Source organism: Musca autumnalis, unplaced genomic scaffold, assembly GCF_047663935.1.
Source record: "Musca autumnalis isolate F117 unplaced genomic scaffold, ASM4766393v1 scaffold_1, whole genome shotgun sequence".
Taxonomy (NCBI): domain Eukaryota; kingdom Metazoa; phylum Arthropoda; class Insecta; order Diptera; family Muscidae; genus Musca; species Musca autumnalis.
Window position 1 is genome coordinate 156,633,166 of NW_027411644.1, and position 17,147 is coordinate 156,650,312.

A 17,147-nucleotide genomic window follows, 5' to 3' on the forward strand; every position below is an offset into this window, starting at 1 on the left:
AAACCAGCAGGAAGCGAAAAAAAAGAAAAAACTAAAAATGTGGAGTGTTGAATTTGAATATAATTTCACTTCAATTGTTCTGAAAATAGAACATATGCTTTTCACCTTTTTCGACTACCAGTATGTGGTCAAATATGTACTTAACAAGTAAAAAAGTATTAGTCAGCTTTCCCGACAGAGATATACCCTCAGCCTGTGTATATTGAAAAAAAGTTTTCCCAAAAAACGTATGTATTTAGGGGGTTTTAAAAATGTTGGGCATATGAACCGACAAAAATGTTGATTATGATTAAAGATCAAAAGTTTTGCGGAGGAGATACTTAAAGAAATGGATCGACATTGACCATTATGGAAGTGGATCTCCAGCCACTACATATGATGCCATAGGGGGTTTTTACAACCTTCGAGCTGTTTGCTCATGAAGTGTGGACTTGCCATTGAAAAAAATTTACCATCGTAATTGAGGCAGCGAATGCAAGTTGCTTCAACAAAAATCAAAGTGATTCGATTGCAGGTCTTAAAGTGAATTTATCCGAAATTTTGTGTGGGAGGTACCTGATGGAGTGGACAAATATAGTCCATATTTGAACCTGATCTATATCTGGTAGATATATTAGGATGTGTAAAGTATGGACCAATTCAGCCACTCCCTTCAATAGTTACCGTACGCACAATTTTTCCGAACATTTTTGAACTTTTGTGGGGGAGGTACCTGAAGGAGTGGACCGATATGGCATATCTTCGAACTTAAACTATGTTTGGACAAAATATTACTTAGCCCAAATTTTGGACCGCATCGGCAGATCCTTTCGAGAGTTATCTTGCACTCCAACCACCTCACACGGTGTCATGGGTTTTTTTTTGCAACTTTCAGGCTATTTACTTAGGAAGTGTAGATTTGCCCCTGATGAAACTTGTACCGCCGTATGGAGGGCAGTAAATACAAGTTGCTAAAACAAAAATCAAAGCGATTCGAGAGCAGGTCCTAAACTGAACTTATCCCAAATTTTGTGTGGGAGGTACCCGAACGAGTTGACAGATTGAGTCCATATTGGAACCTCATCTAGGTCTGGTAGACATTTCACGATTTGCAAAGTATGGACCAAATAAAGTAACCCCTTCAAGAGTTATCGTACGAACAAATTTTCCGAACATTTTCGAACTTTTGTGGGGGAGGTACTGGAAGGAGTGGACCGATATAACCCATCTTCGAACTTAAACTAAATTTGGACAAAATATTACGAAAGCCAAATTTTGAATTGAATCGGTTCATCCGTTCGAGAGTTATCGTGCGCTCCAGCCAGACAGACAGACGGACGGACATTGCTCAATCGACTCCAAATTGTCTGAAACACATTTCGTCCAAACATACTTGGGGTCTAAAACCATTATTTCGATGAGGCACATTTTGCCCGTATGAAAGTGTATATACCCTCGTTAGCATAAATGCTGAGGGTATAAAAACATATTTAAGGAGGTACTTCCTTCCTACGACATCCCCATGTAAAAATAATGACTTTTACGGTGTATTTTAAGTAGTTACTACTGCCAAAATTTACTGAATAAAGCCATTACTTGGTAATGAGTTTTTGCTGGCTTATATTCCTAGAAATCGTCTGCACAAGGTGCCAAGACTTTCGTTGGCCCAATGACATGAACACCTGGCCGCAAAACAGGTTTGTTCTCGTTGGATCCGGTGTCGTTTAGTGCAAGAAACTTGAAAATAAAGTACGATCACAGTGCTTCAGAAGACGTTGTTAAGATCGTCGCATTAATCTATGGGTATGAGCCCGAAGCAAAACAGCAATCCCCAAAAGATGTTGTTGAAGCGTTCAAAAACTATGTTTTTGAGGTGTCTTAATCGGAGCGGAAAAAGTGTTTCGACAATTGCTTTGAGCGCATGCATAAGTGTATAAATCATGTTGGAGAATACTTTGAAAAACAATAAAATAATATTTGACCATAAATATTCTCGATTTTATTATTGCGTCAGGAATATGCATAGTAGCTTTCGATTTCTTATTTTACCGCCTTTAGGTTTAGATTGGGGACTTTGGTTCTGTTGGATGAGACCAGCACATACTCAAATTCAAACCATAAATGAAGATAGGACTCAGCTAAACGCAGGCAATTTTAACTGATAGACGATCCTTAGGTTGAAATAGAAAAATTCCTCTTATTTTACCACCTTTAGGTTTGGGCTGTGGACATTTCTTTTGTTTGAGACCACACATCTTCTTAGAAATCGTCTGCACAAGATGCCAAAAGAGGTATCAGACAAATAGGCAGAGATGTGAATGACAATTATACGCCTTGCTGCAAACAAGATCGACGTCCAATATTTCAAAAGACTATCCGTATCATCCAATGTTTTCACCCGAGCCGATTTTGAATAACTGAAAATGAAAAACAAAATGACTTAAAAATGTTTCTCATTTTTTTAACTGTAATGTTAAAATGTTTCTTGACATTCGTTATTGACCAACGCGAAGCATGTTAAATTCAGGTCTTAAATTGCTTCACTGATTCACATTACCTCAACTACCATGTGGGTTGTCTGGCTGCTATCAAACATGTGAATACAACTATGACTAATTGTATATACAAGCGGACGACAACAATACCTCAAGCGTTATTACTATTGTATTCATTTGATGACATTAACCCATTTTTTTGTGTGTTTACAAAAAACCCCCGTCCGTCATTCCTCAAGCTTGCAAGTTTATTGGCAATTTGCTTCATCATATCGACGACTTGACTTCACATGGCTTGTTTATCTTTGTCAATGTTTTGCAAGCATACGTCATTGGAATCGACACTCACAACTGCGAAAAAGATATGAACATAGACTGGCGGGGAATTTGACTTTGGAAATATTATGTATGTGGGCACACAGGTTGTAAACGATTTTTATAAGAGCAGGTGAATTAATATTAAACAACAAAAAATAAAGATAATACCCAATATCACTCACATGTGGAGTACAATTAATTGATAAACAAAACAAGCCAATGAATCAAAGCAAATAGAGCGAACTTTGGTTTGGCTAAGGTTGGAGTAGAGTTAACTTAGGATTTCTATACTTTATCGAAAAATGTACAAAGTATTTACTGCATATTCAAATCCAGGAAAACAGATTAGTGTTATCAAAAATAAATTATCAGCCAAATTATAAATGATCACTTGGAGTCTCCCTTTCCACTTTTGGTGTCTCCCTTTATAATAGGGCGAGATAGTGAAAGTAAGAACTCTCCCGCAATAGAACATTTATAATTGGGTTGTATAGCTTACTTTAATACTTTTGTACAGCTGAAGTTCGCATTCTCTAATATATTATTTTATACACTGAGCAAAAAAGCGCTATTTTTTGCTATTTTTTTCGCTGTAACCTCTCTAGCTTAGTTAGTATAGGGTACACATAAAAAGCCATAAATTATATAGATTTCATGCCAAAGCCACATTTTGTGATTTCTTTATTGCCAAGATAAGCAGCAGTTGATAAAAAATAGTTAATTTTTATCTCTCCCCCCAAAGAAATCCACAAATACACAGCTTTTGTTGGATGTGATTCATATATTTGAGTGAATTTCCAGCTTTGTAATTTTTTTAATGGCTTTTAATTTTTTTTTTTTCAAAATTACACAATTTGGCCTTAATCTGCAGATATTTATTGGTGTGGCGTTTTATGTGAACAACTCAAAATTCAATCACCTCAAAGCAATGATTTCAATATAAGTTTGTGTGTGTTTGAAGTCACTGCATGTGACAGACGTTAGTTAACGCCCTTTTACATCATTTTGCCTTTAGCTGGTTTATATGGCTTTGATGGATGGATGGGGCATCGATGTGAGTGAATCTCAGACAAGCACACAGAACAAATAATTGCAAAAGTTTTTGTGGTGTTTTGCTTTTTGATAAAAAATATTATTTTCTGCTCTACTCTGTGCCCTGCCTCTGGATATCAAAACACACAATCGTTGTTATTGAAAGTTCCGTCTGGCAAAGGGAACTAAATACGAGATTCGTTAGTTCCATATCCCATTCTCTAACAATTAGTTTAATTCAGATCTATGGTTGGTTTTAACTCATTTAAGCTTATATTCTAAAATGTTTTTCACAAATTTCCCCATCCCAGCAAAATTTGACGGAAGGGGTTCTTTGCGATGACGTGATTTCATGTCATCTTTTGCATTGGTTCAAAGGATGTCGTGAAAGATCCGATCTTTTCATTAGGATTTGAACCAATGCAAAGGAAGTCGTGAAAGATCCGATCTTTTCATCAGCATTTGTACCCATTCCATCGATCCAATAGAGATGATGTTTGTGTTTTTATTTACACACCTGTTTATTTTAATTTTGGTATGTTCCAGTACTGCAAAAATCTACTAATTTTTACTATTTTTTTCGATAACATAAAGGAAAAATTGTTATCGTAGTAAAAATAAGTAGATTCTTGCAGTTTCTGGAACAGACCAAAGTTGTTAGAACTGTCGTCGTGATGTTGTCTTATAGCCCGTTTCCACGGTACGTCGTTCGTTCTCTATTCGTTGTTCGACCCTCAAATACGAATAAATTACTTGATCCCCCATACAAAATTCTGAGAACGAACGACGATTTTTCTACGTTGTTCAAGTAGAAATACTCTACGAACAACGATAAAATATGTCCCATCTCTAACAAATGAGAGCATTTATCGAAATAAATTAATTATGACATGTCTAAATTCAAAATTTGTTGAAAACACAAAAATTTTTAGAATAAAGGAAAAAGATGAATGATAAATAATGAAGTAAACATTTTATATAGATGCAGAAGGAAAATGGTTGTGTTTCCTCCTTAATTCCACACAAATTTCTTGTCCATTAGTTCAAAATCGCGTAATCAGAAACAAAAAGGAAACAAATAACTGAAAGTCTGTATACACAAACATTGTTTTGACATGTCTCCCTCACTTTTATTTTGAAAATAGAAAAATATAAAAATACTAGCTGACCCGGTCCGCGTTGCTGCCCCGTTTTTGAGGTCCCGGTATAAACATTTACAACTACAACTTTTTTCTACAACGGATTTCTACTACCAACACAACAACTGATGATGTAGACCACAATACCAATGTCATGTTTACCAATGGTCAAAAGAGCTGTGGGGGAGGTCACCCGAGACCACTTCTTCCCGTTATACTATGAGAATTTGCATTGAAAGCTGTTATTTCGATATTTTGAAAAACTTTGGCTGATTTCCCAATCGATTGTTTTGGAATTTTGGTCAAATGCCATTTCAAATTATCGGAATTTTACTGTGAAAATTGTGAAGTTGACCGCAATGTCTAACTTATTGAAGCCAGTGTTTATAGCGCTTTTAAAGACACGCGTACTAACATTAAGGATATTATCTGCAATTATACATTTTTGAAAAAAAATTGTGGACCGCGATATTTCACTTCCGCGATGACCATTCAGGGTCAGGGCAATAATTACCATAGCATTGCAAACAATTTTTAAACAATAGGTTGAAAAATATCTTTGATTTCACGTTTTATTAAAAAAATTTGTGTGGGAGGTACTCTGGTCACTCCACTGACCACTATAAATAGTAGTTAAAAACCTATTCTCAGACCTACAAATTCCATATACAAAATTTCATCAAATTCGTTCCAGCCGTTTCGGGGGAGTTCAAAGCCGAACACCGTGACAGTAGAATTTTATATATATATAGAAGATATTGAAAATACAAAATTATTCGGAATTGATGAAAAAAATGAATGAAATGTGTAGTTAAATATAGAAGATACATTTGAAGGAAAGTCTATTGCTTTTCCTATTCATTTAATGTATATTTTATGTGTTTTCGGTTCAAATTTTCGTGAAAACAATGAAACAAAAATTAAGGAAATTTTGTTTATGTTTCTGTTAAATACGAATAGTGTCGTGGAAACGGGTTAATTCGTGTACGTCGTTCGACAAGCGAACAACGTAATTGAAACGCTCGTGTGAACATGACATAACATTTCCTGCATATCAAACAACCAATGGAGCTAAAAATAGAATCGGACTGCACACATTGCTATTTTAAAAGTTCCCTTGTCTGTTCTAAATCTGACATAGAATGAAATCAATCAAATCTCGCTTCTTGGAATTTGAAAAAAAGTCCGAAACGAAAAGGAACAAGAATCTGAAAATAAAGAAGAAACTACTTTTGGAAAGAAACAATTAAAAATAAATTAATTGAGCATAAATGGTATTTTCCATAAAAAGTCTCTCCTCCCCGTTCGTTACATTTTGTTCTTAGAGATCCCTAAAGCAAGCCGGGTTGTAGATCCCTACATATTTCCGTCACTAAACAAAAGAGTATAAATTACCAAAATGTTGTTATAAAATAACAAAATTATAAAATAAAAGTAATTTTCGAAATAAAAATTCTTAAAGGAGTGCATTTAGAGTCCATGTTGAAATCTGAACTGGTGATGGGAAGATAATTGAAAAAACCTTTTGTAAGATGAAAGAATATCAGTTGCGGAGAACGGAGGAAGTAATCTTTTGCGTTGCAGCGGTGGTGATTACATTTTGGATGTAAACTTTTGAAAAACTAAACTGATAAATTAATTGTAGCTATTTCATGAATTCGTTTGAATTAATAAAGAGTTTTGCTTTTCATGAAAACCATATTTCAATACAGCATTTCCATTTTCCAAACAAGACATGAAAATGACATGCCAAAGCATTGGTTAAAATGACATATCAAAGCATGGGTGAAAATGACGTGTCAAAGCATTGGTGAAAATGACATGTCAAATCATTGGTGGAAATGACATGCCAAAGCATTGGTGGAAATGACATGCCAACGCATTGGTTAAAATGACATGCTTAGGATCCAGAAAAGAACGTCATCTTTTGGGGTCCACGCTCATATAAAATTCATCGATGAAGATGCTAAAAAGATGACATGCTAGATCACTTGCACCCATGATTGAATGTCATCTTTGGCATCGAACATTTTGCTGGGAATGAATTACGTTCAGAGTTCAGATAGATTTCGGTGCAAACTAAGCAAGAAATAAGATCCTCAACCTCTGTGAATTAAGATTTCTATCTATGGACAGATCGAAAATCGTTTTCTCAAATGTTATGTATTAAGGGGGTTTTCAGAATTGTGTTATCTTTTTCAGGAAGTACCAACATGCCGACAACAATGTTCAGCTTTTTATCTTAACCATTGTGGACGTTTCGAATAAATTCGCGTTTTCCCAGAAATATATATGACGTTTCTCTTGTTTGATATTACATAATAAAATTCAAATGTCAATACACATAGACTTATCTTCTTAGGAAACGTCTGCACAAGATGCCAGGACTTTCGCTGCTCCAATGACTAGTTCCCAGCAAAATTTGAAGGAAGGGGCTCCATGCGATGACGTGATTTCATGGCATCTTTTACATTGGTTCAAACAAAGTCATGAAAGATCCGATCTTTTCATTAGCATTTGAACCAATGCAAAGGAAGTCGTTAAAGATCCGATCTTTTCATCAGCATTTGAACCCATTCCATCGATCCAATAGAGGATGAATTTTGAGTTTTTATTTATACAAATTATCTACAGATATACGATTAATTATTTAAAATAAGCTTGATGTTGTCGGAGAATCGAAACCACAACCAACGTTGTTAAAATTCTCGTCGTAATGATAGTGTCATTGCAAAGAGTTGGTGAAAATGACATGCCAAAGCATTGGTTGAAATGACATGCCAAAGCATTGGTGAAAATGACATGTCAAAGCATCGGTGTAAATGACATGCTTTGGATCCAAAAATCAATAGCATCTTTTGGGGTCCACGCTCATATAAAATTCATCGATGAAGATGCTAAAAAGATGACATGCCAGATCACTTTCACCCATGACTGAATGGCATCTTTGGCATCAAACATTTTGCTGGGTTTGTAATAGTAGTAGTAGTAGGTAGACCGCAATACTGATTTGAATTAAAGCTCAAAAGTGTTGAACCGTTCGAAATTCATTTCCCAAAAATTATGTATTTAGTTTTCAGAATTTTGTAAAGGAAATAAGAACTTGCCGACAAAAATGTTCAGCTTCTTATCTTAACGATTGTGAACGTTTCGAATAAATTCGCTTTTTCATTATTAGTCCAGAAATATACATAGTAGCCCCCGAAATCGTAATTTACCGTCTTTATGTTTTGGTTGGGGACGTTTCTTTTGTTTGAGACCACATAATCAAATTCAAATGACAATGCACATAGTCCTATCTTCTTAGAAATCGTCCGCACAAGGTGCCAGGACTTTCGCTGCTCCAATGATATGAACACCGGGCCCCAAAAAAGGTTTGTTCTCGTTGGATCCCGTATCGATTGGTGCAAAATTAATATCCCGGTGCTTCAAAAAACGTTTATAAGATCGTAGCAGGAGTCGAACCATTCATCTATGCGTATGAGCCCGAAACAAAACAGCAATGGCCAGAGATTTGATCGCTTTCAAAAGTGTATAAATCATGCTGGAAAATACTTTAGAAAACAATTAAACCATTTCTGATGATAAATATTCAGGTTTTCAATATTGGACCAGAAATATATATAGTAGCCGGCCTTATGTATAGGTTGGGGAGTTCTGGGATTCTTTTGTTTGAGACCACATAATCAAATTCGAATGTCAATAAAAATAGTCTTATCTTCTTAGAAATCAACAAGGTGCCAGGACTTTGGACCCCTAAAACCAAATTTTAGCCATTTCGATGTGATAATGAGACTGGTGCCACCGTGGTAGAATGGTATGCACACCCGCCTTGCACGTGGAAGGTCGTGGGTTCGATTCCACGGCCAAGCAACATCAAACAATTATCAACGGTGGCAAAATACCCCTCAGTAATGTTGGCGACATTTCCTGAGTATTTCAGCCATGTAAAACTTCTCTACAAGTGGTGTCTTAAGACACGCCGTTCGGACTCGGCGATAAACTGTAGATCCCATATCATTGAGCTAATATGAATCGGGATGCACTCATTGATATGAGAGAAGTCCCCCTTGTACCGTATGGGATGTTTTTATTATTATGAGGCTGAAAACGGCAGTTGGACATCGGTAAGCTGCAATCACAACAGATAGCCAAAGCATATTCCACTCAACTGGCCCAATTGCTCAATCAAAGCACACCTGGCAGGAAGAATGCGTACCCGACGATTGGAACCTGAGCATTCTGTGCTCCGTCAACATGAAATATAAGACTGTGTTCTAACTATAGGGGTAGAAGTCTGCACCCTATATTGCATATAATAAAGTGGCCTATAGTCAGTGAAAACAAAAATAGAGGGGAATGAAAATCTTTCTTTACTTCGGCTTATTGGACAAATGTTCTGCTGAGGACCAACTAAGTAAGTAATGAGGCTAAAACCTTTAAAAGACCTAAATTTCGATGTGTCGCCGAAATTAATATACATACTCCTCCATTTTATGGCGGAGAGTATAAAAACAATATCTTAAGAAAGAATAGCAAAGTGTTTCCTCCACAGTAACAACCCGACTAGGGAATCAGGCTTAAAGATGTTGATGCTGCGAAAAACCTTGAATTTAGCAACAACAGATACAGGAATTTGAAACATGAAAGATAACGAATCGATATGTTCAAAAGTCAATGAAAAGCTCAAGTCAAGTAGGACTTCTCGAAACATTGCGTCAGAATAAAGAATAAGCCTGAGTCACCTGAAAAACTATCCTGATTTCGCCTGCAACATCCAAATAAGTAGACCGCTGCAAATTGGCACTTCTCTTTATAAAAAATATTAGTTTTTTTAATTTGTTTCCAAACAACACAACAAGAGAAATGCGATCAACGCCACACTCGCTTGCTGCTGATAAAATTATCAACATGAACCCCAACAATGGAAGTCGATGATGTCCGCATCAAATTTTGCCTCTGGACAGTGATTCGTTTCACACATTAAAGTTCGATGTCAATGGTATTTGGCATAGGGTTAAATGATTTCGTTTTCTCAATTGTTATTGTAATGTGTTGTCATGAATGATGCTGAGATGTTGTTGTATTAGTTTTCTTAGCATGAAGTACATGGCGCTGTGTCGTCATTTATTCCCTCTCTAGACTGGTTATTCAAAAAGAGACAAATAAATTCTAATTATGTCATGCCATGAATGATTCATTATCATATGGCTGATATAAAAAAGAAGAGCTTTCCTAAGTAATGAGTAATTCATTGAATGTATTTTTTTTTTTTTTTTTTTTTTTTTTTTTTGTAATTATTCTCCCTTTTTAATTTGTCAATTCTTCTATGTAATGAATTGGCATTAATTAGTTAAAACTTGGAACAGAGTTTGTTTAACTTTGATGTTTTTCAATATGGTCGATTGATCACATGTTAAAAACAAATGTTAATATGTTGTAATTAATCATTTGAAAAAGTAAGGCATTTTCCCCTCCTCTGATTAGAATAGAAGTGTGTAGAATATACAAGGCTGTAAGTTTTTTACAACTGATTTGAGTAAATATTTCCATAAAGCATTTTAAATTCAAACAGCCACACTTCAAATTATTATAATAGCTGTTCCACAAACATCCCAGAAGAGACAAGGGAGTCTTCTCTCATATCCAGAGGTGCACCCCGACCTACTGTTTATCGCCGAGTCCGTAGAAATCATTGTGATCCGCGGAAAGTGTGTGTCTCAGCATTTTGTTATTCCAACTTGACCGTCGATCAAGTTATTAGCCAATTAAACATATGGCAGCTCACACAAGTTCAATCGAATTTGTGTCAAATCGAATTGATGCAAATTCAATTAAAAAACGTTTAAAGTTTGATTTGTGCTGGTATGAGTGGAATCGGCTTTAATGACTCACATAAATTATCTTGAAGTGAAATGAAAATAAATACTTGCTTAAATGTATTGTCATAATAAATTTAAATCAAATATTATTTTCAGTTAAGTGTGTGTGTGGTTCCATGAACAAAAGAATAATGGTAATTCGTATAAAAACATCAGTTTTATCTTTTGAGTTCATTCATGCCTCGCCTGAAGACAATAAAAGACAAAAGATAAATCTTTAAATCTGGTATATGGAACACTTGAAGACCATTGTCACCAATATCGTTAACCCAACTGTTGGAAAATCGTATCTTCATAGTGGAACGCCCAACTACTGAAAGTTGCTGACTTCGTCGCACTTAATTCAAAGCACACTATGTTGCCAATAGTGTACCTGTGCTTCTGTTCGTCTTCCTTATCCTCATGAGCATAGGAAATGTACATCGCTGAAATTTAGGAAAGATGTGTCTTTGGTTAGCGGGTAGGTTAAGTTCGGTCCTCGTTTTGGTATAGCCCCCATATATCGGTACCGCCCGATTTAAGGTATTTTGGAATTTTTAGCCACATTTTCGGACCGAATATTTTGGCATTTAGGGATCCTAGGGGTCAAAAAAAATCTTTAACAAAAATTGCCATAGCCCCCTTGCAAAAATTGCAATATCCCCCTTATTTCAGGTATTTTCACGTTTTTAGCTACATTTTCGGACCGAAATAGCTATAAATTGACATTAAAGTTTCGAAGTGGTCAAAATCTTGTCCACTTTCCATATAGGTCTAAGTTTTCGAATAACCCTCATATAACATGAAACCAGATTTCAGGTATTTTGACTTTTGTGTCTGCGTTTTTAGACCGAATTAGCTATGATTTTTAGTTCTGGGATCAAGGTGTTCAAAAAAAGTCTCTTACATATCTTATGGACATATGTAGGTCCATGTTTTGGAATAGCCTCCATCATATAAGGATACCACCCGACTTCAGTTGTTTAAGTTATTTGGTATTCAAAGTTTAAAGTGGTTAACAAACTTCTCCACCGAAAATTGAGAAAGGTCCACGTTTTGGAATGGTCCCATAAAAACGTATGACCGATTTCAGGTTTTTAAAGTTTTTCTCTAAAATCCGAATTAGCTTAAATTAGGAATTTAGGGTTTCCAATGGACAAAAGTTGTTGGCATTGGTACATTCGTAACAGGAAGAAAACTAATTATTCCATATAACTTAACACCTATACCACTGGTTTAATGAATTCAATCGTAGTGCCGTACGTGAACTGATAATACAAGATCGTCATGTGACATACCGTGAGATGGAGGAATCCTTTGGCATTTCTTTCACCAGCATACATTCGATATTGCATTGCGTTGGATCCACCACATGCCAACAACAGCTCAAAAAAGGCTCGCGTCGATTGGTGCAAAGAAATTTTGGAAAAAATACGACCGCGGTGCTTCAAAAGACTTACAAACGTCCGAAACAAAACAAACATGTGGGTCTTCGAAGACGATTCAAAGCAACGAAAGTTGTTCATGGAAAAAGCACTTCGAAGCAAATGCTCGACTGCTTCTTCGGCAAAACTGACCATGTGGCAACCATTCCGCTTGAATAAAGTAGGAAGATTAATTCTGAGTGGTACACTACAATTTGTTTCAAAAAACAAACAAAAAAAGAGAGAGAATCATTGACAATGCGATATCTCACACATGTTGCGGAGGCGGTACCTGAAGGAATGAACCGACATAGTCCATTTTCGAAATAGGTCTTATTTTAGGAGTCAATCCTTTTGCTCACACCAGTCATTTAAGTTGGTCACCGTATAATTTAAAGCTTTTGGAACATTAATCATGAAGCATGGACTTGCCCATGAAAAGCATAGCTGTAAACTGGACCACAAGGAGTACCTTCGGGTAAAATTGCCATAGAAAATTCGGACAGACCTTAAACTTAAACCAAAATGTGAAAATTTTGTGAGGGAGGTACCCTAAGGAAGGGTCCAATAAGTACCATCTTCGAACTTTGTCTAAAATTTTCAAACATATTACGGAATGCAAAGTTTGGAACAATCCGGTATGCAGTTCGAAAGTTGTCGTGCGCACCAGCCATTGAATATTGTAGCCGTAGGCGTTTTTAAAGCTTTCCAGACATTTTCTCAGGTATTGTGGGCTTTAACCTCCTAAAAATTGTACCATGGAATGCACGTTTTTGAAAAAAACCAAAGCGATTCAAGAGCAGGTCATTAACTGCACTTTTTCAATATTTTGTGTGAGAGGTACCCGAAGAAATGGAGGAAATATTATGACGTGCAAAATTTTGACCCAATCAGTTACATACTCCCTTCGAAATTTATTTTGTGCCGAGATACCCGAAGGAGTGGATCGATGTGGTCCATCTTCGAACTTTATCTATGTTTGAACAAAATGTTACGAAGGCCAAATTTTGGACCAAATCGGTTTATCCGTTCGAGAGTTGTTGTCGCTCCAACCAGTCATACAGACGGACGGACATGGCTTAAACGACTCCAAGTTGCCAGAAACCGATTTCGTCCAAATGTACTTGGGGTCAAAACGATTATTTCGTTAGCCTATGGGCTGAAGATATAACTAGATGACATTAATACTGGTAGGTAGATTAGGGCAGCCCAAGAAAAAAACGACAAAAAATTTGTTTGAAAGGCCTACCCCAAAATCTTTTCCATTTTATACAAAAACTTTTTATATGAAATTGTATGGTGATCAGTTAAGAATAACCCCTGTAGGGACTGTGGCCGATTTAAAGCTCACATAAAGCTAGCTTTTTTTAAACATAAGTGGCATTTTATCGATAATTTTGCCTTATGCCAACTGACTAATTTTACAAGGCGATGAGCGCCTGAGTAGTCAGTATTGTCCAACGCCAGATAACTTTTCGACTGATAATAAACTAACTTTTTTTTGCCTATTTTTAGTCAGTTTAAAACATAATGTGAAAAAAAACAATTTTTATTTCTGTGTGTTTTTTTTTTATTTTTGACTTTTCATATTCTCTCTCCCTCTCTTTGTCTCTCTCTCTCTCTCTGTCTTTTTTGTTAGAGAGAAGAAGGGGCAAATTTGTATATTTCCTTTGCGTTTCTTTTTAATTCCAGAATAATATGAGTAATATGTACGAATATGTTCAGTCCATCAACACTGTATTCAGGGCTGCCAGATTATTTTTATGCAAAATCGTCAAAATGACGATTTTTAAAATTAAAATCGTCAAATCTATTTTACAAAATCGTCAAAAAAATCGTCAAAAATTAAAATGGGGATATTTAGTAATATTTAAATATATTTTTAATTAAAATAAACATAAAATGGATATTCAAGTTAGTAAACATGTTTTTATTTCAAATTAGTATTAAATTAAATAATTAATTAAACGATTTTTTAAATAAATATTTTAGTCAACGTTCTTAACATGTAGTGTTTAATCAATGTGTCAAACACTTTGTTTTGTTAAGTATACTCTACATTGAATCCTTATGAACAGAATTTAAATACATAAAGGGTGATCCATTTAGAGGTAAAGAAAAAAACATAGAAAATTTCATTTGAATGGAAAATGTTTATTATCATTTGAAAGAACATTCTTTGGCATGTGATATCATACGATCTTGGCCAATCGACCGTCCCAAAACGTAAAATTTTCTGCTCATCGAAGTATTCTCTCAATAAATCATTTGATTGATGCCATGTAGGAGAAGATGGGCCGTCTTCTTGAAACCAAAAAGTGGCCAAGGTCACGAGCTTCATTTTCAGACATCAAATAATCGGCTATCATGGTCGCAATTGAAGCTTATGTTCTCACCGACATCATTTTTGAAGAAATATGGACCGATGATTCCACCAGCGGACAAACCACATGAAACAGTTGTTTTTTCTGTATGAAGTGATACCTCTAGAACCTCTTTAGGTTTCTCTTAAGGCAAATGCGGCTACTTTCCATGTTTACATACCCATTCAGAAAGAAATAGGCCTCCTCACCTAACAAAAATTGGCTTGAAACACATCCCCCAATAAACGTGAATTTTCGTAATAAAGTTGAACTATTTGTAAACGTTGTTCAGGCGTAAGTCTTTCCATGATGAAATGCCATACAATACTAATTTTTTTTTTTTTTGAAGATTTACTCCACCATCAACACGTTTCAAATCAAATTTTACAAATGCGAAATAAATCCGTTACCTTATTTTCAAACATTTCCTCACAATCCAAAAGCTTTACTTTAAGAAAATCTGAATCCAATTGTTGCTTGTTGCTGGATCCTTCTTATTCACAAAATGTGAAAATTCGTTAAGGATGTCGAAAAATCAATAAAACTATTTTCAAAAACAAATCTATTAAACTTTTAAAATTTCTGCACAAAGCTCAATATAACGCAGTTAATTGCCGAGAACAGAATCTACTATTGTTGAAATTTTGATTTTTGTTCCTTTATAAATTTACCAAAATAATAGGAGATTGTTGCAGGTTCTTGAGCAGGGCAATTATATATTTTGCTTGTTTCCATTGAATTCTGTTTGGTTCTAGTTAACAATTCCTTTCCCATTGATGAAATCTGATACATATAGCTAAAATACATGTTCTGGCAAAATTTCAAGCTTCTAAGTTAAAAAATAAAAATTATTGTTTAACAATTAATTTTTAAAATCAACCAAGTTTTTACAATTTCATACTTTACAACATTTTTTATGACTGCATTAGCAAAATATCCAAAAATCGTCATTTTTTGGGTAAAAATCGTCAAATCGTCATTTATCATTTTTTGACCAAAAAATCGTCAAAATGACGATAAATCGCCAAATCTGGCAGCCGTGACTGTATTCTATACCTGGATGCTGCATTTATACGAAGAATATTAAGAAAAAGCAAGTGCGAATTATTTATACATTTGTGCCTCATTTCTTCGACAAACACAAATACTTTGCAGACGGTACATGTTTCTGTTTTCAGAGTGGTTAATCTCTAGATAACTTTTCGACTAACTTTATATTGGTCGAAAAGTTATCTAGACATGGACAATTGCCGAAAATTTTTTCTGTTCAAAGTGGTTCATCTCTAGATAACTTTGCAGCCAGTTTTTAGTCAGTTTAAAAATTATCGATCTATTATCAATCATTTTATCAACTGGTTAATAAAAGTCCGACAGGGACCCGTGTCAGCGAAGTGATCTTTTTTTCATAGTAATTTGTATGGGACCAAAGGTGAATTTTCAAGAAAATTCTCTAAAGGCCGCATTTATGGTCCAATCTATGAAAAAAATTACCAATTTATTGTTGTGGCTAAAAAACGATTTCTACAAAAAATTATGAAAATCGGGCCAGATTTTGATGTTGCTCCAATATTCATATGTGGCCAGGCCAATTGTAAGTAATTTGGACTTTATATATAGCTTATTAAAATCCGAGCCGATTTACACTAATGGTTGAAGGACTCGTACCGTCTTCGATGGAATTTGAAATATTTATTATAATAAAAAATCACTTCTTAGTTCGGCTTATAGAACAAATATTCTGTAAGTTATAATTTTTGCCGAAGTTTCTGTCATTATATTTTATTCGAGTTTTTCTGACGTTTGATCAGGATATTTATCAATTTATCTAAATTTTCATCAGAAATTGTGTATTTTCCTGTACTTGTTTTTCCGAAAATCTGCCAAATAATCTGCACATACTCTAAAGGAAAAATATTCTCGCGAGAAAAATTGGTTTAATTTTCTGGCGGATTTTGATTGGATTTTTCACAGTTTTGTCCGAAATTGCCACAAAAAATCAATATTTCCCTCAGAATTTCCAAAGAATTTTCTTTAAAATTCTAAACGAAACTCGAATGATCCTTTCGAATATTTTTCGACAAAATGTTATGTTATTGTGAATCATGTCCATACAACTTTTGTATATTTTTTGCATCCGAAATCGTAATCAGCATCGGCAACTTGTGCAGAAAATTCTTGAAAATACTTGTCAAACATTCAGTATGTCATATTCAAATAATTTATCATAATTACAACTTACTTTTATGATGTTTATATTTTTTATATATAACATGAAGTAGTTCAATTTGCAATTTAATTCTAATCGGCCCTAGGGCTTAAAATTGAATTTTATGATAGAAATAAAATATTAATAAATTATTAATTAATAAAATATTAATAAATTCAGTCTGAATTTGAAGAAAAAAATGCTAGCTAGGAGAATGAACGATTCTCATTTCTCTCATTCACTGACCGCACTCATTTTTATTTTTCGGTTATTTTTTGTCTTTTGCTCTAAAGAGAGAAATCGAATTAAAACAAAGTCGGAATTAGTTAT

At 34.8% G+C, this 17,147-nt stretch overlaps 2 protein-coding genes across 5 annotated transcripts in view; both read right to left on the reverse strand.

Annotated features, from left to right (window-relative positions):
• LOC141388629 (uncharacterized) overlaps positions 1 to 17,147 on the reverse strand; it is a 273,261-nt gene that overhangs the window by 219,295 nt on the left and 36,819 nt on the right. The window lies entirely within an intron of this gene.
• The window catches only part of Syx1A (Syntaxin 1A), a 246,494-nt gene that overhangs the window by 204,485 nt on the left and 24,862 nt on the right, over positions 1 to 17,147 (reverse strand). The window lies entirely within an intron of this gene.